The following is a 25,089-nucleotide window of genomic DNA, read 5'->3' as shown; positions in this document are numbered from 1 at the left end:
GCAAACCCTTTTGTGATTAGGTGGGCCACATAAAAAGGATTTTCTAACCACCTTGGCAATATGATTATCAAAGGAGAGATTACTATCTACTTGGGTCCCTAGATCACTTATTACATTTTCTGTATTTAGAGGACTACTGTCTATGTGGTACTTCATGGGTACTTTATTTCCAAAGGGGATGACTATGCACTTTTTGGCATTTAGCTTGAGGCCATGATTTTGACACCAGGTATCCGTCTCAGTGACACCCATCTGGAGGGTGTCTGTATTAGCCAGAGAATCAATTATGTCCCCTCGTTTGTAGTCGTCTGCGAACATGGTCAGCCATAGTCTTCCTATGCTTGCCTGTACCTCTGAGAAATATATACCGAACAGGAGGGGTCCTAGGACTAAGCCCTGGGGGACGACGCTTGTAAGGCTTTCACCTCCCCGTTAGATTAGTAACCTGGGCCTATGTCAACAGGGCTCCTGAAGTGATCCCAGGGTAGAACTTACGATTACCCATCCACTCATCAAGATTCCTCTTGAAGAGGGTCAGAGAGGAGTTATGTCGAATATGGATTGGGATTCTATTCCAGAGTGAGGGGAGTCACTGGGACAGGAATCTATCCCTCCAGCATGTCCTGTTTATTTTTGTACATAGGTTCAAGTCACTAGAACGAGTGGTTCTGAGGGATCTAATTTTTTTGAGGTGGAGCATGTCCATTAGTTCAGGTTTGACATGGCCATATAGGTCAGGCATAGGTCACCTCTGAGCCGACGGTAAGCGACTGAGAAGAGCTGGAGATTTTTTTAGTCATGCTTCATAGGGTAATTGTTTAAGGCTCTTAATCCTCTTAGTAAGGTACGTCTGTGGTCTTTCTAGTTGTTGCAGGTGTCTAGTGAGGTACATCGCAAATGGGGCATCGTACTCTATTATGGGCCTAATGAGTGAGGAGTAAAGGGGCACAATCACCTCCTTGGATCTGGATGAGAAACCCTTTGTGATCAGGTGTGCCACATAGAAGGATTTTCTGACCGTTTTGGCTATGTGGTTATCAAAGGAGAGCATGCTATCTACTTGGGTACCCAGGTCCCTAATTACTTCTTCTGTACTTAGTGAATTCCCATCTATGTGGTAGTTTGTAGGTACTATGTTTTTCCCAAATGGGATTACTATGCATTTTTTGGCATTTAGCTTGAGGCCGTGACTTTGACACCAGGTGTTTGCTCTGTGAGACCCTTTTGCAGGATGTCTTTGTCAGCTGGAGAGTCAATTATTGCACCCAATTTACAGTCATCTGCGAACCTGGTTAGCCACAGTCCCTCCGCCTTTGCCTGTACTTCGAAGAAATATGTACTGAACAGGAGGGGTCCCAGGACTGAGCCCCGTGGGACTCCGCTTGTGACTGGTTTAGAGTCAGACATGGCGCCTGCCACTCTTACCGTGTGGGTTCTGTCTGAGAGCCAATTGGCAATCCATCTCGTGACATGGGGGTTGATATTTAAGCTGGTGAGTTTGTCTATGATTCCTGAGTGTGGGATGGTGTCGAACACCTTAGCGAGGTCCAGATATGCTGTGTGGACCACCTTCCCTTCATCTATGGCCTTGGTGACTGTTTTGAAGAAGTCAACCAAGTTCAGGAGGCAAGATCTGCCTTTAACAAAGCCGAACTGGGTGGGGTCCAGTGTCTGGAGGTTCCCAATGTCCCTGTTAATGAGCTCCATGATAATGCGTTCCATGGCTTTGCAGACCATGCTAGTTAAACTTATACCAGGGACATTTGTGGCACCACCTTTGTGGAGTGGTACAACTGTTGCTGTACGACATTCTTTGGGTACATAGCCTGTAGAGAGGCTGAGTTTGAATAGTGATTTGAGATGGGGGTTACTTAATTTTGAAGCTCATGTAAGACACAACCTGGGATAGCATCTGGTCCCATTGATGCTGTGTTTTTGACCTTTGCAAGGGCTGTCTTTACTTGTGTGTCTGAGATATCTGGAGTGCCACATTCTTCTGGGATGGGTGCTAGCCCCTTTGGTGGAGAGGGGGGGTGAAGTTTGCACTGAACTTGTCAGCCAGGATGTTGGCAATGTCGGTTGGTTCAGTGTGTTTATGGCCATTATGCACTAGCTCGGAGCATATCTGAGAGTTTGCCCCTAGACTCTTGACATAGTTAAAGAAGGCCTTGTGGTTATCCTTAGAGTCATTGGCTATTTTTCTTTCAAAGTTGGCCTTAGATGATTTAATGAGTAAGTGCAGTTTTTTACTGATGTTAATCAGAGATGCCTTCTTATTTTTGGAATTTTGTTATACCTTGCAGGAGTTTCCTCCTTCTGTTGTAAAGTTTATTTATGGCCTGGGTCCACCAGACTGGCTTCCTCTTTTTGAGGAGTTGGTCTTGTTTTTACTTGGGATGGCTCGGTCTATGCATTCTTGAAGGTGTTCCTAGAATGCACTTGTAAAGGATTCTGCCGATGGGTCATCAGTTTCCATTTGATTAGGAGCTTTAAAACTTCCCACCTCAGTCTTGAGAAGTGTGAAGTTGGCTTTAGAGAAGTTTTTTTACCTTGATTTCCTTGACTGGGGGGGAGGGGGGTTGGGATGTGTTTGTCCAGTGTGATTAGTTTGTGATCTGATCTTACCAATGACTAGTTCACCACAGGTGTGGAACATAGGTTCCCCATGTTGGTGATGACCAGGTCTAGTATGTTGTCATCTGTTGTGGGAGTGGTGACCAGCTATTCAAGGGCATTTGAGTTTATAAACTCAAGGAAGCATTGGGCTAGGGCTTTTGAGTTTGAGTAGTTTTCCCAGTCAATGTTTGTATAGTTGAAGTCACCTAGTAGCATGGTGTTCGGTAGAATCTTCATACTTTCTAATGTTCTCAGGAATGCTGCGTGAGGGTCCTGAGACAAGGTGGGAGATCTGTAGCAAGCTATAAATTGAACAGTCAATTTACCCGCTGTCAATTGCACTTGGATGGTCTCAGATTCCGCTTGCTGTGCTACTAACCTGGAGGTGTGGGTGTTCTTGATGAATATGGACACACACCCTCCTTTTGTGTTCCGGTCCTGGTTTTGGGATGTAAATGTATGGTAGGAGTTGTAGCCAGGTAGTGCTGGGGTGCTGTCTGGAGCCTTGAACCAGGTTTCTGTCACTGCATATACGTCGGTTTCTTCCATACTAAGGAGAGCCTTGAGTGAGTGCATTTTGAGGTTTAGACTTCTGGCATTGAGCAGCATTACCCTCAGTTTTTGTTTATTATTGTTGTTTATGGAGGTGGGTTTGTCTTTTGAGCCTTGCCTAAAAAAGGCAGTATTGGGGCAGCAAGAGTCTTGGCTGGTATTCGAAAGCCCAGGAGCGACGGGTGCAAGCCGTCTCTGGCGAAGCAACGTGGCTTGTCAAGCATGTCATCCCAGGCTGACAAGTACTGGATCCCCTTTGAATGACACCAGTAGTTTAATCAATTGTTGAAACTGATAATTTTTTCTTTGTATGCTGGCATCATTTTGGGTGAGGGCAGGATGCTACTCAGAGTCATACCAGCCTGGGCTACATGGTCAGAGAGCTCCTTCATGTCTCTTTTCATGTAGTCCAGGGAGGTACGTCTCAGGTCATTTACGCCATGTACAATGACAGAGTCATATTTGTACTTGTTGTGGAGTGACCTGAGTGCATGTGTTATGTGGCGGATTCTGGAACCCCACAGGCAGCTTACAGTAACCTTCTCCTTGTTCAGTCTAGTGAGTGGGACGTCTGTGTGCCTGATAGAATCACCAATTACTGGTGTGTTATTTAGCCTTAGGGGCTGTTTTTGCTTGGCACACTGATGTTGTGACGTATGTGTAACCTGGTTTCTGTTGTGGGGTGGGGGTTGCTTGGGTGTATGCTTAGGATGTCTCTGTTGTTTAGGCATGTTCTTATTTAGAGCATCCGAGTATGTTTTTGCGTGTTTCTGAGAGTTGTTTGCTGGTGCAGCTATGGCTGGTCTATGTGAGTCTGGTAATGTGCTGCTAGTGTTGCCCTTCTCCTTGTGACTGGTTGATCCAGTCATGGGTTGAGAGAGCTTAGCCTCCAGTTTGGCTGTGTAGCTGCATTTGTCACATATGGTTGTGTTGGTTGGGAGGAGGAGGGGGTTGTCTGTGTACATGAGGCAATTGTAACATTGCCTCAGGATGCCCAGATTCACCAGCTGGACCAGAGAGCACACCTGAAGCTGTCCCTTGAGCATGCCTGAATAGATGGTTGGGACTGTATTGCTGATTGGATGAGTAAAGAGCCTTATATGTCCTGAGTATAGGGCTGAAGTGCAAGCTGTAGTCTAGTGCTAGTTTTAGCAAGTGCTGGTCTTAAATTGCCTTATTTCTAGTTCTGGGTTGAAGTGTTTTAAGTGAAAAACTGAACTGCAGACTTTGTGGAGCCTGGAATAGTTTAACCACAACTAAACAGCGCTGCACGGTGCACAAACCCGCGCAAAAGTGCACTAAGTGGTTTTTATGCTAGGGAGATAAAAAGTATAGAAATTAGCACAAAATGGCAAATGAGCTACAAGTTGCTGGGCTGGGGCCACTCCTATAGAGACAGATAGGCTGCTCAGAGTTCCCTCTCTCACAGTGAACAAGGAAACCACCTAATTATCCAAGTATGATATGGGCAACATAGGAACCTTTACCACAGTCCTGGATTCAGCAAAGCCTGAAAACTGGACTAGACTAGTTCAGAAAGGCAGGAAAACAAGGAATTTTTTTTTTTTTTTCAGAAACAGAAATGCAGAACTTAAATTACTTTAAATACACAGAGGAGGCTAGCGCACTTGAGTGTGTATAGCCTGTGACTTGTATTCCCAGGGTCCGTTGTGGCTGCACCTTCGTGGAGCAGGATAACTGTTGCTGTGCACCACTTTATGGGTACGCAGCCTGTAGAGAGGCTGAGTTTGAACAGTGTGTTTAGGTGAGGGGTTAGTTCATTTTGGAGCTGTTGTAAGACACAGCCTGGGACACTGTCCGGTCCCATTGAATCTGTGTTTTTGGCTTTGGATAGGGCTGTTTTAACCTGCGTGTCGATCATTGAGGGGGCCTTACATTCTTCTGGTATGGTTATGGGCCCTTTAGGGGGTGAGAGGGGGGTGAAGTTTGCACTAAACCTGTCTGCCACAATATTGGCAATATCAGTCAGTTCAGTGTATTCTGTGCCATTCTGCACTAACTCAGAACAGATCTGAGTGTTTCCACTTCTTGACATACCTAAAGAACGCTTTGTGGTTATCTTTGGAGTCAGTGGCAATTTTTCTTTCAAAACTATCATTGGATGATTTATTGAGGGATTGTAGTTTCTTGCGGATACTGATCAGGGATGTCTTTCCTTCTTGGGATTTTACTCTTTACTGTACTAGTTTCCTCACTTTGTTGTATAGCTTGTTTATGGCAGGGGTCCACCAGACTGGTTTGCTTTTCTTGGAGGGGTGAGTCTTGGTTTTACTTGGATAGCATGATCCATGCATTCCTGCAGATGCTCATAGAGTGCTTTTGTAAAGCTGCTTGGACAGCATTGTCCTTTAGCATGGGGGCTGTGAACCTTTCCACCTCTGTCTTAAGTAATGTGTGAACCTTTCCACCTCTGTCTTAAGTAATGTGAAATTTGCTTTTGAAAAGTTTTTATGGTGGTTTCCTTGATTGGGGGTGGGGGCGGAATGTGGATATCCAGAGTGATTTGTCTATGGTCTGATCTTAACCAGCGAGGGGTTGACCTCCGGTGTGGAACACCGGTTGTCCATGTTGGTGATGACCAGGTCCAATATGTTTTACCCTCTGGTGGGGGTGTTGACTAGTTGATCCAGGGTGTTTGAGTTCATAAATTCTAGGAAGTGTTGGGCAAGGGAGTTAGTATTTTGAGTAGTTCTCCCAGTTTATGTTTGGGTAATTTAAATCACACAGTAGTAGGTTTTCTAAGACTTTCATATTTCCCAGTGTCTCCAGAAATGTGGAATGGGGGTACTGGGCTATGGTGGGTGATCTGTAGTAAGCTACAATTTGGATTGCAGTTTTGCCCATTGTTAGTTGCATATGGATGATCTCTGATGCATTGTGCTCCACCACTAACCTGGAGGTGTGTGTATCCTTGATGAATATGGATACACCCCCGCCTTTTTTGTTTCGGTCCTGGTTCTGTGGCTGAAAGGTATGGTATGAGGTTATAGCCTAGTAGTGCTGGGGTGCTCTCAGGAGCCTTAAACCAGGTTTCTGTTACTGCACAGATGTCGATGTCCTCCATACTGAGGAGGGCCTCTTGAGTGCATGCATTTTGAGGTTTAGACTTCTGGCGGTGAGTAGCATTACCCTCAGTTTTTGGTTACTTGTGCTATTTATGGTGGTGGGTTTGTATTTTGGTCCTTGCCTAAAAAAGGCACTACGGGGGCGGCAAGAGTCTTGGCTAGTATTTGAAAGCCTAAGGGTAACAGGTGCAAGCCATCTTTTGCGAAGCAACGTGGCTTGTCGAGCATGTCATCCCAGATGGGCAGATACTGGATCTCCTTTGAATGACACCACAAGTTTGAAGCACTGTATCGAAAAATCCAACAAACACAACACAAACGTTGAGCAGAAGAAAAAAACCTTTATAACCGCAAAGCTTTCGGGTTACACACCCTTTCTCAATACTAATACAAGGTCCATTAAAATATATCAGTTTAAATAGGAGTCATTAGCAGTCACATGACATGCAGCCCAAGTATCATACAACTGTCACATGACATGCAGCCCAAGTATTGTATGACTGTTTTAAAATGCTAATAGAAAAACTAAAAAAATATAAAACTTACACAAATACACACATATCTTTGCTTAACAATATATAAGAATTATGTAAAAAATATTTCAGAAATTATACATATACACATAATAATCATCGTAACCTGCTACTTTGTATTCTAACTAAAATTGGTTTTAATGTAACAGCGAAATTCAAACCAGGTGCACTATCAGCCGACAACCTCAGTATCCATTCATACTCTTATTTCTTAAAGATTCCCAATGTTATCCCCCTACTTGATACATACACTCTGTCAATGACCCTGAACTTAAATCTATGATCAGCATTATGGGCATTAATATGTTTATATAAAGCATTATTTTCATATGCCCTTCTTATCTCAGATTTATGTTCAATAATGCATTCTTTCAATTTCCTAGTTGTTTTTCCACCATAAACCGATGGACAGGCAGTGATGTATTTTAATGGACCTTGTATTAGTATTGAGAAAGGGTGTGTAACCCGAAAGCTTTGCTGTTATAAAGGTTTTTTTCTTCTGCTCAACGTTTGTGTTGTGTTTGTTGGATTTTTGGATACAGCGCTTCAAACTTGTGGTGAGATATATTTTCTGTTCCGTTGGGAGTATCATGAGAGTCTTTTTCAGCCTTTAGATGGAAGCTATAAATTGTCTTAAATCATTATTGGCAAGTGAGGTGAATCCCTTACTGCATTTTGTCTCTACACCATTTGCGAATGCTGATGCTGCCTGTTCTATGGCTGCTGACAACTCGGCAGACTTTGGTAAGAAGTTACAACTGCTCGTGAGGAAGGTGGGTGCCTTTAAGTGCCTACAGTGGCAACGGTTTAGTTTTATGGCTTATCTGGATAGAGGCATAGTGCCACGAGGACTCAGAGTTCTGAAAATGCCATCCTATGGAAATGTCTGTCTGGAGTAACTGAAACGATGGCAGCAACTAAATCTTAAGTTGAGTCTTGATTACATGGCTCTTATGAATGACTTCTTCTCTAGCAGTGAAAAAGAACTGAAGGAGGAGATAGCCATAATTTCAGTTTCCATATTTACTATGTCCTGCTTTAATACTATGCTCAGTTCATATCAGCAAATGTTAGATTACAATCACTTGATGATCGCTTGGAGGCAATTAAAAAATGTAAGCCGTTAAGAGATATGGCAGACTTTCAAAAAGGTCATATCTTTTCTTGGCCCAAAAACAATGTATTATCTATAAATAATAGTAATAAATCTGTATCTCAAAAGACTGTTATGGATAGTCTAGATGATTTCCCTGAACTGATGTCAGTAAATTCCCCTTCTCTGGAATCGGCACTGGTCGATGTGACTAGTAGTGCATCTGTGACCACGCCTACTTTAGTTACATCACAATCAGCTGATTAGGCTAACGGCCCACGTTTGTCTGTGGGAGACATGAGTAATGGCGCTAGTAAGAAAATCAATGAAGCTAAAAAAATACATCAATCAACTCTGAACCTTTTTCAAAAGCGCTTCCAGTTAGATGAACCAGAGAGGATCAGAGAGCACTCGGCCTCAAGGGAGAGGCCAATTGTGAAACAAACAGTGTATTCGAGCAAGCGCAAGAACAGCAGTCTGGACAAACAAGTAAAGATGATCCGAGGGTAGAACAAGGTATCCTGAATTTATCTGGGTTTGTTTTAGTAGCTTCACATTATACATTACTACAAAAAGGTCTTGGCTTCATCCCTACATCTGGTGATGATATAGTTGCCGCACTGATCGTAAGAAATTTGTAAGAAATGTGAATTTAAAGGTTATGTTAAGGAATAATGTTTCTGTACAATTAACTTGTAAGAGGCATAGTACATTTATACCTGTCAGTGTCCCTGTTCTCACAGCATTTTATGATTTATGTGAGAAGGAGTTAAGATGTGTGTACTCTAAAACAATTAAGAAAAGTTATAATTTAATACTCGCAGAATATTTGGCGTTAAAAGATTTACAGTTAAATGCCAATATAGTAATTAAGCAGGCAGATAAGGGAGGCGCTACTGTAATTATGGATAGGGCGAAGTATATGTCAGCTGTATCTGCCTTAGTAGATGATACTCTTGCATTTAAAGCTATTTCATCTATTGATGTTAAGAAATGCATCAGTTCTGTTAACATGATGATATATGACCTACAACTTACTGGTGATATTGATTTAGATTTGTTTCACTTTTTTACTGTTTCATGTCCCACTGTACCGCAATTATATGGTATACCAAAGATTCATGTCTTTAAGGGATCCACCAATGCGACCCATTGTTTCTGTTAACGGCTGGCTAACTGAGCCTATTTCAGTCTACTTGCAAAAACAGTTACAACCTTTTTTATTGCAATGCAAGACTGTTTTAAAAGATACTACAGATTTTATTCTGAAATTAAAACAATGGTTTAATAGTTTAAATACAGTTAGTATTCATAGGGGTGAATTTCTGTTTGTCACATTAGATATTTCATCGTTATTTACAGTCATACCAAATGGATACGGTATTAATTCTATTCGTGACTTCCTAGTGGAACATTCATCTTTTTCAGCAAGGAGCATTGAAAATGTATGTTTCCTGCTTGATATAGTATTATCTAATAATATTATTTTGTTTAATAAACAATTTTATTTGCAGCTTAATGGTATAGCTATGGGTACACCAGTAGCTAACACCTACGCAAATTTAGTCTTATACCAGTGGGAGAAGTTGCATGTTTACAATGGCTCTGAATTTCTAAATGGAAATGTATGCTTTTATCAACGGTTTGTGGATGATTGTTTCTTAATTTGGAAAGGATCCTCCCTGGAATTACTTGAATATCTATATTATTTAAATAATACTACTGAATTTTTGAAATTAAAAATGGAGTTTTCAGATAACTTAATAACATTCTTAGACATTAAGGTTGACCTGAAGGAAGGTCTGATTAATATAAGTGTATATAAAAAAGAAGTTACTGCAGGGAGGTATTTGCATAGCACCCTCATATCTTTAAAAGTGTCATCATGGCACAATTCAGTAGAATAAGTAGATTAAATACTGATGATTATTGTTTTTTATGTCAGCTAGAGGAAACATTTGATGAATTTATAAGTAGCGGGTATGATCCAGAAATGCTATCAACTATTAAAGCTGAAATAATAGCTGATAGGCAGACAAGGTTCAGGCCTATATATTTGTCAACTGATGAATATATGTCTAGTTGTAATACTGATACTTCAAAGGAAGAAAAAGTCAGATATTTGACATCTTGTAACACAATGACACGTTTGGTCAAACAAATTATAAATAAATATTGGATAGTTTTGATGGCATCTGCGGAGATTAGGGTCATTTTAGGTGATAAACCATATTTTTCGTACAGGAACATGAAAACATTAAAAAGTAGACTGTGTTATAAAGATTTTAGTGAAGATATGCATATGTCGCATAGTCTTTGTAAAAATGGTACATTTAACTGCAAGAACTGTAGTTGTTGTAGTGATATTCTAAGTGTTGGAGTTGATGATATTAGTAACAATATGTTTGTACATCCCATAACACGCAGGACTTGTACATTTCAGGTAGCAGCTACTTGTATTAGTAATAATGTAGTATATCTTGCAACTTGCACTGCCTGTCCATCGTTTTATGTTGGAAAAACAACTAGGAAATTGAAAGTACGCATTATTGAACATAAATCTGAGATAAGAAGGGCATATGAAAATAATGCTTTATATAAACATATTAATGCCCATAATGCTGATCATAGATTTAAGTTCAGGGTAATTGACAGAGTGTATTTATCAAGTAGGGGGGTGACATTGCGAATCTTTAAGAAATAAGAGTATGAATGGATACTGAGGTTGTCGGCTGATAGCGCACCTGGTTTGAATTTCGCTGTTACATTGAAACGAATTTTAGTTAGAATACAACGTAGCAGGTTACAATGATTATTATGTGTATATGTATAATTTCTGCAATATTTTTTATATATTTCTTATATATTGTTAAGCAAAGATATGTGTGTATTTGTGTAAGTTTTATATTTTTTATTAGTTTTTCTATTAGCATTTTAAAACAGTCATATGATACTTGGGCTGCATGTCATGTGACTGCTAATGACTCCTATTTAAACTGATGTATTTTAATGGACCTTGTATTAGTATTGAGAAAGGGTGTGTAACCCGAAGGCTTTGCTGCTATAAAGGTTTTTTTCTTCTGCTCAACGTTTGTGTTTCTCCTTTGAATGACACCAGAAACTTAGCCAATTGTTGAAATTGATCATTTTTTCTTTATACTGTGGCAACATTCTTGGTAAGGGCAGGATGCTAGTCAGGGTCATACCAGCCTGGGCTACATGATCAGAGAGCTCTTCCATGTCTCTTTTCTTATAGTCCAGGGAGGTATGTCTCAGATCATTCACACTAACGTGGACAATGACAAAGTTGTATTTGTACTTGTTCTGGAGTGACCTGAGTACTTGTGTTATGTGGCGGATCCTGGCACTCGACAGGCAGCTAACTGTAACCTTCTCTTTGTCCAGACTAGTTAGTGGGGCATCAGTGTGCCTGACCATAGAGTCGCCTATTATTAGTGTGTTGGGTATGTTATTTCATGTTAAGGGCTGTGATTGCATGGCACACTGATTATGTAAGTAAGCTGTTTTTCTGATTGGCTAGTGGGGATGAATAGAGAGCCTTGTTCTTCTGGACAGTATAGGGGGTCTAGTGCGAGGGTTAATTAGTGCTTGCTATGAGTTTTAAGCAAGTGTTTTGACTGTGAAGTGAATGGTTTGAGTGCTAAAGTTGAAGGTTTGTCTAGTTCCAAGGGAAAAATTGAAGAGTAGACTTCGTGGAGCCGAGAATAATTTAACTCTAGCTAAACTGTGCTGCCCGGAGCGCAAAACCGCACAAATGCATTTTTTTATTAGCAGGGAAGTGAAAGAGAGAGAAATTAGCCCAAAATGGCTGATAAACTACTAACTTCTGGGCTGAAACCACTCCAGGGACAGATAGGCTGCTCAAAGCTCCCCTCCCTCACAGGTGAACAGAGAAACTTCCTTCTATTCAAGTAAGGTATGGGCAACACAGGAACTTGTAACACAGCCCTGTATTCAGCAATAACCTGAAAACTGGACTATACTAGTTCAGAAAGGCAGGTAACAAGTGTGTGTGTGTGTGTGTGTGTGTGTGTGTGTGTGTGTGTGTGTATATATATATATATATATATATATATATATATATATATATATATATATATATATATATATAAAACATTGTTTTCAGAAAATAGAGTAGATACAATCAAAACAACACTTTAAATGCACAGAAAAGGCTATCGCACTTTAGTGTGTAGCCTACAACAGTTAAACAGATTATTTAAACACAAAAATGACTTAGTTCAAGTGCAGGCAGCAAAGAAGTACAATATGTAGCAATAACAAACTTTTTAAATCACAGATTCGCTAAAAAAAACTGGCGTTTTAGGCGGAATTAGTTAAGACAGCAAGAAAAGTAGAAAAATGATACTTAATCATGCCAAAGTCACTCTTTTGTCTCTCTGCTGTTGTAGAGTCTGCAGAACACCTGGTAGGCACTTGCTGAGCGGAATACAAGCGCAAAAACTGCGCAAATGCAGTTTTTATAGCAAAGAAGTGAAAGAGAAAGAAATTGGCCCAAAATGGCCAATAAACTACTAACTTCTGGGCTGAAACCACTCTTCCCTGGACAGATAGGCTGCTCAAAGCGCCCCTCTCTTACAGGTGAACAGAGAAACTTCCTAATATTCAAGTAAGGTATGGGCAACACAGAATCTTGCAACACAGCCCTGGATTCAGAAATAACCTGAAAACTGGGCTATACTAGTTCAGAAAGGTAGGAAACTAGTATATATATATATATATATATATATATATATATATATATATATATATATATATAAATATATTTTTTTCAGAAAAATAGAGCAGATACAATCAAAACAACACTTTACCCAATTAACCACTTAAAAAGCTCAAAAATGAGCCCTGTTCCAGCAGTCTTCAATCAGACGATTTCTAACTGCACAGTCCTGCCACTAGGGTACAGAGAAACCTTCTCCAAAAAAGACGGCCTGGATCAGTGCACAAGTTATATAAACAAAGCTAGATCTAGCTGGCCTGAATCTAGTCTATGTTACAGCAAACAAGGCGTACCGATTTCAGAAAGAGTTCAAGTAAGCATGCACAATAAACCTTTAACCAGAAATTCCCAGCTCAGAAGGGCAGAATCTAGACTCTCCTCCCACAAGAGTGCAGACCACAAACCTCCTTAATGTAAAATAACTGGCCTGAAGCCCAAGTGCTTAACCCAGAACTAATACACTTTTAGAATAACAGACACTGAACCTTCAATCAGCAGTTCCCAACTTGGAAGAATGTACGTTACCTCTCCTGCCACAACAGTGCAGACCACAAACCTTCTTAATGTAAAACAACTGGTTTGAAGCCCAGGTGCTTAAACCAAGGGTCTTAGAATAACAGTTACAATTTAATCAGGCTACTAACAAGAAGTAATAAAAGCAGCAGAATAAATTAATTCAACTGAGTACTTTTAAGAATAGGGAAAAGCAAAATAAGGTAATAAAGTAGGAAGAAACACAAATACAGTAAAGCAGATGAAGTGCAATTTTTTTTTTTTTTTTTTTTTTTTGGAGAGGGATGAAACAGAGCAGATTAAGATACTATGGGGAATGTCCTTCCCAAGTGCTCTCTCTGTACACCACAGAGGAGATGGGACTGGTAGGAGTATCTGAAATCAAAACATGATCTCACTGTACTCAATTTAGTGAGTAAATGGGATGGGTTCAGGAGGAGTGTGCAAAAACAGATTTATAGCAGGGGAGGGCAATTCCAAAGCCACCAAGATTAACATCACAACAGGAAACGGGGAGGGGGGTGGGGAACTAAATGCAGAGAGAGAGACCATATTTACTGAATCAGACACAATATTTACTGACTCAAATCTTAAATAAGTGCAGAGAAAAGTATACTTAAATCAGCTTGTGTCCACTTGATATATGCAGACAAGTCTCAGTAGCCAGCAACTCCAATTAAAATGATTACAAGAAGGGAAACCAACACAAATTTTAATGCTAGCAGAAACCCCCAGGCTAACTAACACTAACACAGGAATTTCAAAGAAGTCTAACAACTTTCAATGAGCCCAGGAGGCTACACATTTTCACACTTCAGGCAACTTAACTGCAGAGAGACAGACACACAATATTTGCTGAATCAAAGACACACAATATTATGCCTTTCAGTATACAGTCCCTCTGCCATTAGTGCATCACAGCCAGCAACAAGGTGTGTGACTTTTTCCAATTTGGTTCTACAAAACCTACAGTTGTCTGTTTCTCCCACATATTCAATGGACTTTGTAAACCAGTGTGTACACAGGCCACTATCTTGGGCTGCCAATATTAACCTTTCATTTCTTGATGTGAATTCACCTCTCCTTAACCATTCCTGTGTTCGTTCTTGATCAACATGAGGCTCTTCCAGAAGTTTCTAGACTTGCAACTATATTTGTTTGTTCCACATTTCTTGCCTTCTCATCTGATCCTTTACGTTATAGTCTTTCTTTTGTTTTTTTTAGCACATTCAGTTGCTGCCTGGTTTTTATCTACTTCTGTTTTAATTTCCATTCCTGCTTGATGTCTATATGCTTCTGCTAAATTAAGCAGAGCTGTCATCATGTATTCTCTTCATGTTTCAAAACTTTAACCACGTTTGGATCTTGTGAGGACAGTAGATGTGTGGAGTCCCACGATTGCAGATCTATACATGTAATCAATTTCAAAGAGGCCCATCCCTCCTTCAGAATGGGGAATATATATTCTTGGTATATACTGATTTTTTATAAATCATTTGGTGAGCATGAAGGATCCTTCTTGTTTTAATATCCAATCTATCCAACACTTTTTTGGGGCAAGTCAATCACTCCAAAGCTACAAGTTAGGACAGGAAGAGCAAATTGATGTATAGCTTGGATCTTGTTCCTAGGTGTCAAGTCTGTTTTCAGGAATAATTTAAGTCTTCTAAAGTACTCCTTACTAAGCTTTATTCACATTTGTTCATGTTTTATTGCTGATCCTTCATCAATTCCCATGTATTTATACTCCCCTTCTTGCTCAAGTTCTTTTATTTCACATTCTTGTCCCAAACTGATGTTTTCCTGGTGCTGCAATTTTCCTTTTTTAAAGGTTGCTTTTGCACATTTATCAAGACCAAATGGCATTCCACTATCATCTGAGAAAGTCTGACTACCTGCAGCTGTGCTTTTGGTTCCTCATCTGATGAGCTATACAATTTTAAATCATTGACTAAGAGAAGATGAGAAGTCATTAGACTTGGTTGTTTTCTAGAAGCCAAATTGTAGCCATGGCCTAAGCTGTTAAGTAAACAGCTTAATGGGTTAATGGCAAGGCAGAATAGCAGTGGTGACAGAAAGTCACCCTAGAATATCCCCCCTTTGAATTTTTATCCCTGGGATAATAATCTGTCCTTTTCATGGCTTAATTACAAAGTGGTCTGTCACCGTTTCATGGTTACTGTAATGTAGTCAATCCGTGTAGGGTGTATGGTCTACATTTCTAAGCACAATTTTATCCATGAATGTGGGATCCATGCCATACTTGGGTTCTTCCCCCTCTTACAATTCTCCACTATAACTTTGTTTAACAACAAATGGTCCTTTGTTCCATATGATTTTCTTTTATTGCCCTTTTGTTCTACTGCCATAATAGTTTTCTTCCAAATGACTATAAACTTTATAAACTCCAGTAGCCTCAGTCGTGTAATATCCTGTGATACTATTTTATCGTTCATTCAAAATATCCTCTGCTGCTCCATTATCATCACAGTGATGGTCCATTATAATCAGTTACATGGAATATCCTGTGTTACTTCAGTGTCATCAGTTATATGCAATATGCCATGGTACTCCATTCTTTCCTGTCTCGTGAAATGTCCTGTGATGCCCAATTACCATAAATCACATATAATATCCTGTTTACTCCATTATCATCAGCCAGGTGTAATGTCCTGTGATACTCCATTATTATCTGGTACATGTAATACACTGCAATATGCCATTATCATAGGTCACATTTAATATCCTGTGATATTCCCTTAATATCAGTAATGGAAACTAATGGCCCTCTTGGATAGGGGAAATGTAATTACCCCAGCATGTGCTTGTTTATCCCATCTTCCCATGTTTGAAATCCAGTGCCCATGTAAATAGCTGCATAGATGTCTGCCCCCCCCAAAGAAAATACAGTAGAAAATGCAAGAATAAGCATAAGTGGTAGAAACCAGATATAAACAGGCTGTATAATAAAAGAAAAAAGTTCATTGCATGAAAAAATAAACTAAGCACTCATAATACTAAAAAGACTCCCACTAAACTTAACAGGGGACTCTGTACACTCTTCAAATCAGCAAAAGCCATGTATGAGGTAAGTATAGCTACCCAGGTGAAGGATAACCACAAAGCTTTCTCTAACAGTGTTAGAAACCTCAGAAACAATTCCCAGCACTGCAGAAAGCTATCTTTAAATGACATCACATACTGAGGCTCAGAGGACATGGCCAGTATACAAGTGGACACATTTAGCTCAAACTTAACTCCCCTCCTATATTCCAAGATCACATACTGACATCTACACCCTCCCAAATATCCCCAAAGAGCAAGTTCTCAAGGCACTGTCCAAGGCCATGAGCCCATTTCATTGGGGCCAGATGACCTACTGGGCTACCTGTATAAGTCCTATGTGTTCATAAGTAAGTATTAAGCTAACTGCCCTTAAGGGCTATTTTAAGCCTAGCCAACAATCCCAGGCCAGAATCAAAACCTGCACCTTGTGTCTCTGAGGTGGCAACCATAGCCATTATGTCAAACTCACTTCCCCAGGTGCATGCCTGACGGGGGGCGGTATTTATAACAGCTTTCTGCACTAACCTGTTAGCAGGAAAGAGCATGGCAGTAGATTTTTATGAATAACATGACCTCTTCTCTGCAGTTATGAAGAGGGACAACTTTTTTTGTGAGATCCTCAACTGGGGCTATTCAATATCAGCCTTCAAAGAGACATTGTGCCAGAAGAATGGAGAGCAGCAACTGCCATCACCTTACACAGAGGTGGGTAGTCAATAGACCCGGGTAATTATAGACCCATAAACCTGACCAACCTCATCTGGAAGGTTGTGGAAAGGATTATGGATTTAATAAATAAAGACATAAACTCAAACCAGTTCAGGTCCATCAGAAGCAGATCCTGTCTATTTAACATGGTCAGTTTATTTGGGAGTAAGATGGTTTGGTTTAGGTATGCATTTTCTGAATGATATGAAGTCTGAAACTCAAATGTCTGTAATTATTTAGTGACTTCAATCCTCAGCACTGTACCAGCAAACCAGAGATTTTACGAGGAACAGAACAAAAATATAAGTCATAACTCTGAATATTTTGTTAAAATCTCGACAGTTGAGAGGTATCCCTGTAGGTATTCAAGACAACTAAATCATGTTCTGATAGTCTGGTTTTTACTTGAGGAGCTAGCTTTATGCTAGTACACATGAATAAATAAAATGTGGTCCTGTTTGTATCTGGAGAGAAAAGGTCACATTCTTACATAAAAATCTACTGGCATATGCTTTTCCAGCTTCTGGTTATGCTGCTTACATTTGCAGAACATTTGTGCAGGTGCTGTAATGGTAATTGTACAGTAAAGGAACATGAACATTTCAAGATGTGCATGCTGATTGGACAAACTAATCAGCAAGCTCATTATAAATTGAATGTTCCCTACAGGAGGTAGTTTAGAAAGTTCACTTTATCTGTGACACTACTGATCAATTTAGGAAGTTAAAAAGTCCACCCATCCACATACACACCCCTTTTTCCCATTTTTGCACATGGGGTCAGGGTGTTACTTTAGAAGTGACAGTCACCTAGAGACAAGGTTTACACAGCGCATGGCTAGCCGTGCTGCTGTAGTTCATCCCCAACACCGCATCTATGGCCAATTTAAAGTGTCCAGTCCACCTACTGCATGTCTTGGAATGTGGGTAGAAACTGGAGCACCCAGAGGAAACCCACAAGAACACAGGGAGGACATGCACACTCCCGTGCAATGCATTAAAAAACGCTACCAGATAACCAGAGAACAAGAGAGATGCCAACAAGAATTACAAAATGATATGGAAGATCTCCAGTTCTTCACAAGAACAGCATATAACATGTAATATATGATAAAAAAGCAGTTAAGCACCTTCATCCTTTGTAAATGAACCATGGACTTTCTCAAAACTACTAGTTAATGAGTTTTCACACATTTAGACTCCTCTACAACCACATGACAATTCACCCCACAATAATAATGTTTGTAATGTCTGACATCATTTTAAAAATAAAACTTCATATAAACCAAATGCCCCATAAACGTTGATATTGTATAAACACTGTAAATAGTTGTACTTGATTCTTATATAAGGCACTACAGAAATGTGTGAACATTCATTAAATGGCAGTTTTGAGAAACTCCAAAGTTCACTTACAAAGGGCAAAAATGCTTAACTGCTTTTTTATTGTGTATCAAGTGTTGCACTTGTAAAGAATTGGGAGCCTTCTGTTTCGGATTAAAAAAAAAAAAAATCTCACAATTTCAGTGGCAGGTGCACCCCTACAAGTAGCTGCATGGCATATCCTGCAACATGATGAAAAAAAGTTAGCTAATTAACTAAAGTCTCTTCTCTCCCAAAACAGACCGTTTCCATTATTTGGTAACTCTATTCCTCAATCATATGTCAGAAAACCACACAAATATCATATGCGCACATTTACAAAGCATATTAAGTTCATATTTAGGCTATCCCAGACTACCAGAAGCAGATGGAAGAGCACAGAATTCTTTTTATACAGTAATTTTATAAATAATAATTAAGGCTTTTTTCTTAAGTAATTTCACTGTATAATAGTAACAATGGCTTTGTTTAATCACTCTGGCTTCATTCACCCTCTTGATCAAGTTGTGCCATCTGTGGGTAAATCCTGCATTACTCACACCATGTAGTGGATTACTGTTAATTATATAATGACTGGCCTAAAATATTCAAAAACGAGCACGCTGATTGACCAACCCAACCAGCGTGCCCGTTGTAAATCCAAGAATATACTAACAGAAAAAGGACCAGTCGACCCACTTCTCGGTGTGGGTAATGCTGGATTTACCCACGGTTGCCTTTGTTTGGTCACTAGGACTTCACTGTCATGACGAGTCCACACCAACCTTGGGTAAATCCAGCATTACCCACACACAGGCGTGGGTTATTGCTTAAATGAACCAGTGTCCAAACTACAGAATTGTGGTTCTCCCTTCTTTTGCTGTATCATTGGTATTGTTTTGTTTTTTGTTTATTCTTTCTTGATCAGCTTATTCCCACAGGGCTAGTATCCTGTTTTCGGGGGAGACCCAATGTGGTGTTTACACTGCTAACCTCCTCTGCTCTTCTTAGTAAGTGCATTAGGGTCTTTTGTATCTACCTGAAGTCCACCAGCTCTAGCAGAAGCAGACCTAAATTTAACTGATAATAACCCTTGATCTGGACAGACTATTCCTCTTAGAATATATTTTAGACTGCAGTTTTGTCTGAGCCCTGCTGCATTTTAATTCTGCATGCCTCTAGTCTTACCCTGCTGCGTACTGCTGAGTCCTACACAAGTGCAGATAACATTTGGCACTGACAAATGAGTGTTTTTTGGATTATCCCTTCCACAACTGTTATTCATATTCTAACCCAGCTGTTCTTATACCCCATCCAATTTTCCCTCATCATTGGCCATTAAATTAATTTGACCTACTGTTACACAGCCATTTTATTACTTCCAGCAGTCTGTTTCTGTTATCTTGTTTCTGCTATATCTTGACTGCTATCTTGGAACATATCTTATAGATTTATTAAGTAATCCTCCATGGTTTGTCATCCTCTGATTACTCTACAGCTGTCTTCTAGTAGCTTCTACAACTATCTTGCAGCCCCATGCCTTCTCCAACTTATCCCTGCTCCTAAGTTTTCATTCCTATTCAGCTGTGATCCCACTTTTTCTTTCCATCTTTCAAGGCTTCCCTTATTGCTTTCTGTTTTCCTGTTTCCTTAGTTAGATCACCCAGTCTTTTTCTAAACATAGGTCTTAACTGGAACTCTGTGACCTCCTATCCCTGACCTTAATGTGTGTAGATGAGAGAGAGAAAGATAGCAGCAAGGGACATTTTTCAACTCCGAAATGAAGGCATTGTTCATAGGTTCATAGGTTCGTACTAGGCTATCTGCCCTAAGGCATTTATAAGCCTAGCCAGAGTGTATGTGGCTTACACCACCCCTTAGGATGAGAATACTATGCCTTTTTAGGGTTTAGTTTACTATGCCTCTGTCTAGTAGTGACACAGAGATGACCCAAGGGGTAAACCTACGATCTCCCATCCACTCGTCGAGATTTCTCTTGAATAGAGTCATTGAGGGGCTCTGCCTAACATGGACTGGGATTCTGTTCCAGAGTGTAGGGAGCCTCTGGGTTATGAATCTGTCCCTCCAGCACGTCCTATTTATTTCTGTGTTGAGGTTTAAGTCACTTGTTCTCGTGGCTCTGATGGATTTGGATTTTCTGAGGTGGAGCATGTCCATTAATTCAGGATTAGACATGGCCTTGTTCGTCAGGCACAGATCACCTCTGAGTAGGCGGTATGCGACTGAATAGAGCTGGAGTTTTTTCATTCGGGCAGCATATGACATATGTTTAAGACCCTTTATCCTCTTGGTGAGGAACTTTTGGGGTCTTTCCAACTGCTGCAGGTGTCAGGTGAGATACATCCCAAATGGGGCATTGTACTCAATCATTGGCCTGATAAGAGAAGAGTACAGAGGCACAATGACCTCTCTTGATCTAGATGTGAAACCCTTCATGATAAGGTGGGCAATATAGAAGGTCTTCCTAACCACTTTGGCAGTGTGAGTGTCAAATGAGAGGTTACTGTCAACCTGGGTCCCTAGGTCCCTGATTACCTCTTCCATACTTAATGGATTACCGCCTATGTGGTAATTTGTCGGTACCTTGTTTTTCCCAAAGGGTATGACTATACATTTTTTGGTGTTCAGCTTAAGGCCATGGCTCTGGCACCAATTATCCATTTCTATGAGGCCTCTCTGAAGGATGTTTGTGTCCGTTCGAGTATGGAGTATCAATTATGGCGTCCAGTTTGCAGTCATCTGCGAACTTTGTCAGCCACAATCCTCCTATGTTTGTCTGTACTTCGGAAAAATAAATGCCGAACAAGAGGGGTCCCAGGACTGAGCCCTGTGGGACACCGCTTGTGACTGGCTTAGAGTCTGACATAGCTCCAGCAACTCTGACCCTGTGGGTTCTGTCCTTGAGCCAGTTTGCAACCCATCTTGTGACATATGGGTTTGCATTTAAGCTGGTGAGTTTGTCTATGATGCCCGAGTGGCGTATTGTGTCAAAGGCTTTTGCAAGGTCAAGGTAGGCTATGTGAACTGCCTTACCCTCATCAATGGCCTAAGTGACTTTTTCAAAAAAGTCGACCAAGTTCAAAAGGCAGGATCTGCCCTTGACAAAACCAAATTGAGTAGGATCCAATGTCTGTAGGTCCCCAATGTCTTTGTTTATGAGTTCCATAATGATCCTCTCCATAGCTTTGCAGACCAGGCTCGTCAAGCTTATGGGGCGGTAATTTCCAGGGTCCGTAGGGGCACCGCCTTTGTGAAGTGGGACCACTGTTGCCGTACGCCACTCTTTGGAGTGCATTATCCTGTAGTAAGGCTAAGATTAAACAGCAGCCTTATGTGTGGGTTTAGTTCCTCTTGGAGTTCATGTAGCACACAGCCCAGGACACCATCTGGTCCCATTGATGCTGTGTTTTTAGCTTTAGAGAGGGCGGCTCTCACCTGGGCATCGAAAATGTTAGGGAGACTACACTCTGCTGGGATAGTTATTTCTCCTTTTGTGGGGGGGGGAGAAATTTGCACTGAACCTGTCTGCCAGAATGTTGGCGATGTCAGTGGGTTCAGTGTATTTTGTGTCATTTTGGACTAACTCTGAGCATATCTGGGAGTTTCCACCCAGGTGTCTAACATAGCTAAAGAAGGCCTTGTGATCGTCTTTTGTGTCTTTTGCGATTTTTCTCTCAAAGTTGGCCTTGGATGATTTTATGAGTGATCGTAGTTTTTTGCTAGTACTGATCAGAGACGCCTTCCCTTTTAGGGATTTTGCTCTGTCATGTAGTAGCTTCCTCCTCCTGTTGTAAAGTTTGTTTATGGCTGGGGTCCACCAGACAGGGCACCTACCTTTGGGGGAATGGGTCTTGGTTTTATTTAGGATTGCATGATCCATGCATTCTTGAAGGTGCCCATAGAAGGCATTTGCAAAGGATTCAGCAGTGTGGGTTGTGGTTTCCACTGGCCCAGGGACCTTGAAGGATACCACTTCAGTCTTAAGAAGTGTGAAGTTTGCTTTTGAGAAGTTCTTCACTGTGGTCTTTTGTGCAGGGGGTGGGGGCGGGATGTGGATTTCCAGTGAGATTAATTTATGGTCTGATCTTACCAAAGAGGGATATACTTCCGGTGTGGAGCATTTTGTCCCCATGTTTGTGATGATCAGGTCTAGTATATTGTCTCCTCTTGTGGGACTGGTGACTAGTTGTTCCATTGCATTTGAGTTTATGAATTCTAGGAACCTTTGGGCTAGGGTGTTGGGGCTTGAGTAATGTTCCCAGTCTATGTTTGGGTAGTTGAAGTCTCCCAAAATGATGGTATTTGGAGAGACATTCATACTCTCCAGTGTCTTCAGGAAGGCTGTGTGGGGTTCCTGAGTTTGGGAGGGTGGTCTGTAGCATGCTACAAACTGTAAGGCAGTTTTGCCTATGGTTAGTTGCACCTGGATAGTCTCCGATGCTTAATGGGTTGCCACTAACCTGGAGGTGTGGGTATCTTTGATGAAAATGGATACTCCCCCTCCTTTTGTGGTTCGGTCCAAGTTTTGGGTGTGGAAAGCATGATATGAGGTAAAACCTGATAGTGCTGGGGTGCTCTCAGGAGCCTTGAACCAGATTTCAGTCACTGCACAGACATCGATGTTCTCCATACTGAGGAGGGCTTCGAGGGCATGCATCTTGAGGTTTAGACTTCTGGCATTGAGCAGCATTACCCTTAGTTTTTTTCCACTTGTGTTTTCTAGGGAGGTAGGTTTGTCATTTGAGCCTTGCCTAAAAAGGCACTATGGGGGTGGCAAGAGCCTTGGCCAATATCCGGAAGCCCAGGGGTGACAGGTGCAACCTATCCCTTGCGAAGCAGCGTGTCTTGTCAAGCATGTCATCCCAAGCAGACAGACATTGGATCCCCTTAGAATGACACCAGTAATTAAGCCAATTGTTAAAACTGATCATTTTGTCTTTGTATGTGGCATCATTCTTGGTGAGGGTAAGATGCTTGTTCAGTCTGGTGAGCGGGACGTCAGTGTGTCTGACTATGGAGTCCCCTATTACAAGCGTGTCTGGCATGTTGTTTGGCCTTAAGGGCTGTGACTGTTTAGCACACTGACTTTGTGAACTATGTGTTGCATGTGCTATGTCTTGAGGTGGTGGTTGCTTGGGTGTCTGCTTTGGAGGCCTCTGTTGTTTTGGTAGATTTTTAATCAGCGCCTCCGAGTATGTTTTTGTGTGTTTATGTGTTTGGTTTGCTGTTGTGGTAGTTCTATGTGAGACTGGGTTTGTGGTGTGCGTGGTTACCTTCTCCTCCTGACTGGTCTTGCCAGTACTGAATTGAGAGAGCTCAGCCTCCAGTTTGGCTATATAGTTGCATCTCTCGCATATATTTGTATTTGTTGGGAGGAGGAGAGGGTTGCCTGTGTACATGAGGCAATTGTAACATTGCCTCAAGATTCCCAGATTCACCAGCTGAACAGGAGAGGACGCCAGCAACTGACTCTTCCACATGCTAGAAGTAGTGAAAACGATTGCTGTGTAACTGAGTCAGAAAGGACCTATAGGGAGATGTGTACTGAACAGAATTTAGATGAATGAAGTACTTTCTTTTGTTTAAGAGTGCTTTACCTGTATAAAAATGCTTTAGGAGCAAGTGCTGAGCTTTTCTGATAGAGTATAGGCTTTAGTGGGCAGCCTCCACAGTTAAATTAAACAAACAAGCAAACTTTCGATTAAATTCGACTAAATGTAACTTTAAGTGCAGATTTAAAAATAAATGCAGTAATCAGAAAAAAAACAGTTCAGGCTAGTTTAAAGTAAGCAACAGAAGCTATTTCCAGTGGAAAAAAGCAAATATACTTAAATCCAGAAGGTAGTCGCTTTTTCGAGTTCCTTGCTGCTAGGACCACTCTGCAAGTAGAAACAGTTCTAAGGGAAAAATTGAAGAGCAGACTTGGCGGAGCCAGAAAAAGTTTAACCTTGTTTAGCACGACCGCGCAAAGCCAGATTTTAAGCAGTGAACTACAAAAGAGCTAGGAATGGTCCTAAGCAACCAATTACTACAGCTTCTTGTGCTGAGGTCACTTCCCCCAAGGACAGGTAGGCTGCTCAAGGCTCCCCACTCCCACTGGTGAGCAAAGAAACTTCCTTCTATCCAAGTAAGGTAATGGACAACACAGGAACTACACCACAGCCCAGAATACAGCAATGCCTGTATACTGGTCTAAACTAGTCGAGAAAGGCGGGAAAACGAGGATTATTTTTTTTTTTTTTTTTTTTTTTGTAGAAATACACAGAAAATGCAGACAGTGATAAATTAGTTACACAGGCTAGCACACTTTAGTGGGCAGCCTCCACAGTTAAATTAAACAAACAAACAAGCAAACTTTCGAGTAAATTCGACTAAATGTAACTTTAAGTGCAGATTTAAAAATAAATGCAGTAATCAGAAAAAAACAGTTCAGGCTAGTTTAAAGTAAGCAACAGAAGCTATTTCCAGTGGAAAAAAGCAAATATACTTAAATCCAGAAGGTAGTCACTTTTTCGAGTTCCTTGCTGCTAGGACCACTCTGTAAACCCACGTGGAGCTTGTCTGAGCAGTATAGCCACTACTTGTATAATTCTGGAAAGGAAATTTGCACTTGTTACTGACCTGATTATTTTTACTGTTTTAACTGCACTTCTGGTAACAAATGCCAGTGCTACCCTGTTGTAAAATAGCACAATTTACATTGAAAGCATTACATGAAAACAGCATATTTTATACCAACCGCAGTAAAAGAAAAGATGAACTGCACCGTGTGTCTTTT

At 40.8% G+C, this 25,089-nt stretch overlaps 1 pseudogene; it reads left to right on the top strand.

Annotated features, from left to right (window-relative positions):
* LOC122814424 overlaps positions 1–25,089 on the top strand; it is a 652,984-nt pseudogene that overhangs the window by 498,298 nt on the left and 129,597 nt on the right.

Source organism: Protopterus annectens, chromosome 10.part0 (assembly GCF_019279795.1).
Source record: "Protopterus annectens isolate FY-2018-M chromosome 10.part0, PAN1.0, whole genome shotgun sequence".
Lineage (NCBI taxonomy): Eukaryota > Metazoa > Chordata > Ceratodontiformes > Protopteridae > Protopterus > Protopterus annectens.
This window is presented reverse-complemented; position numbering and strand designations above follow the sequence as displayed.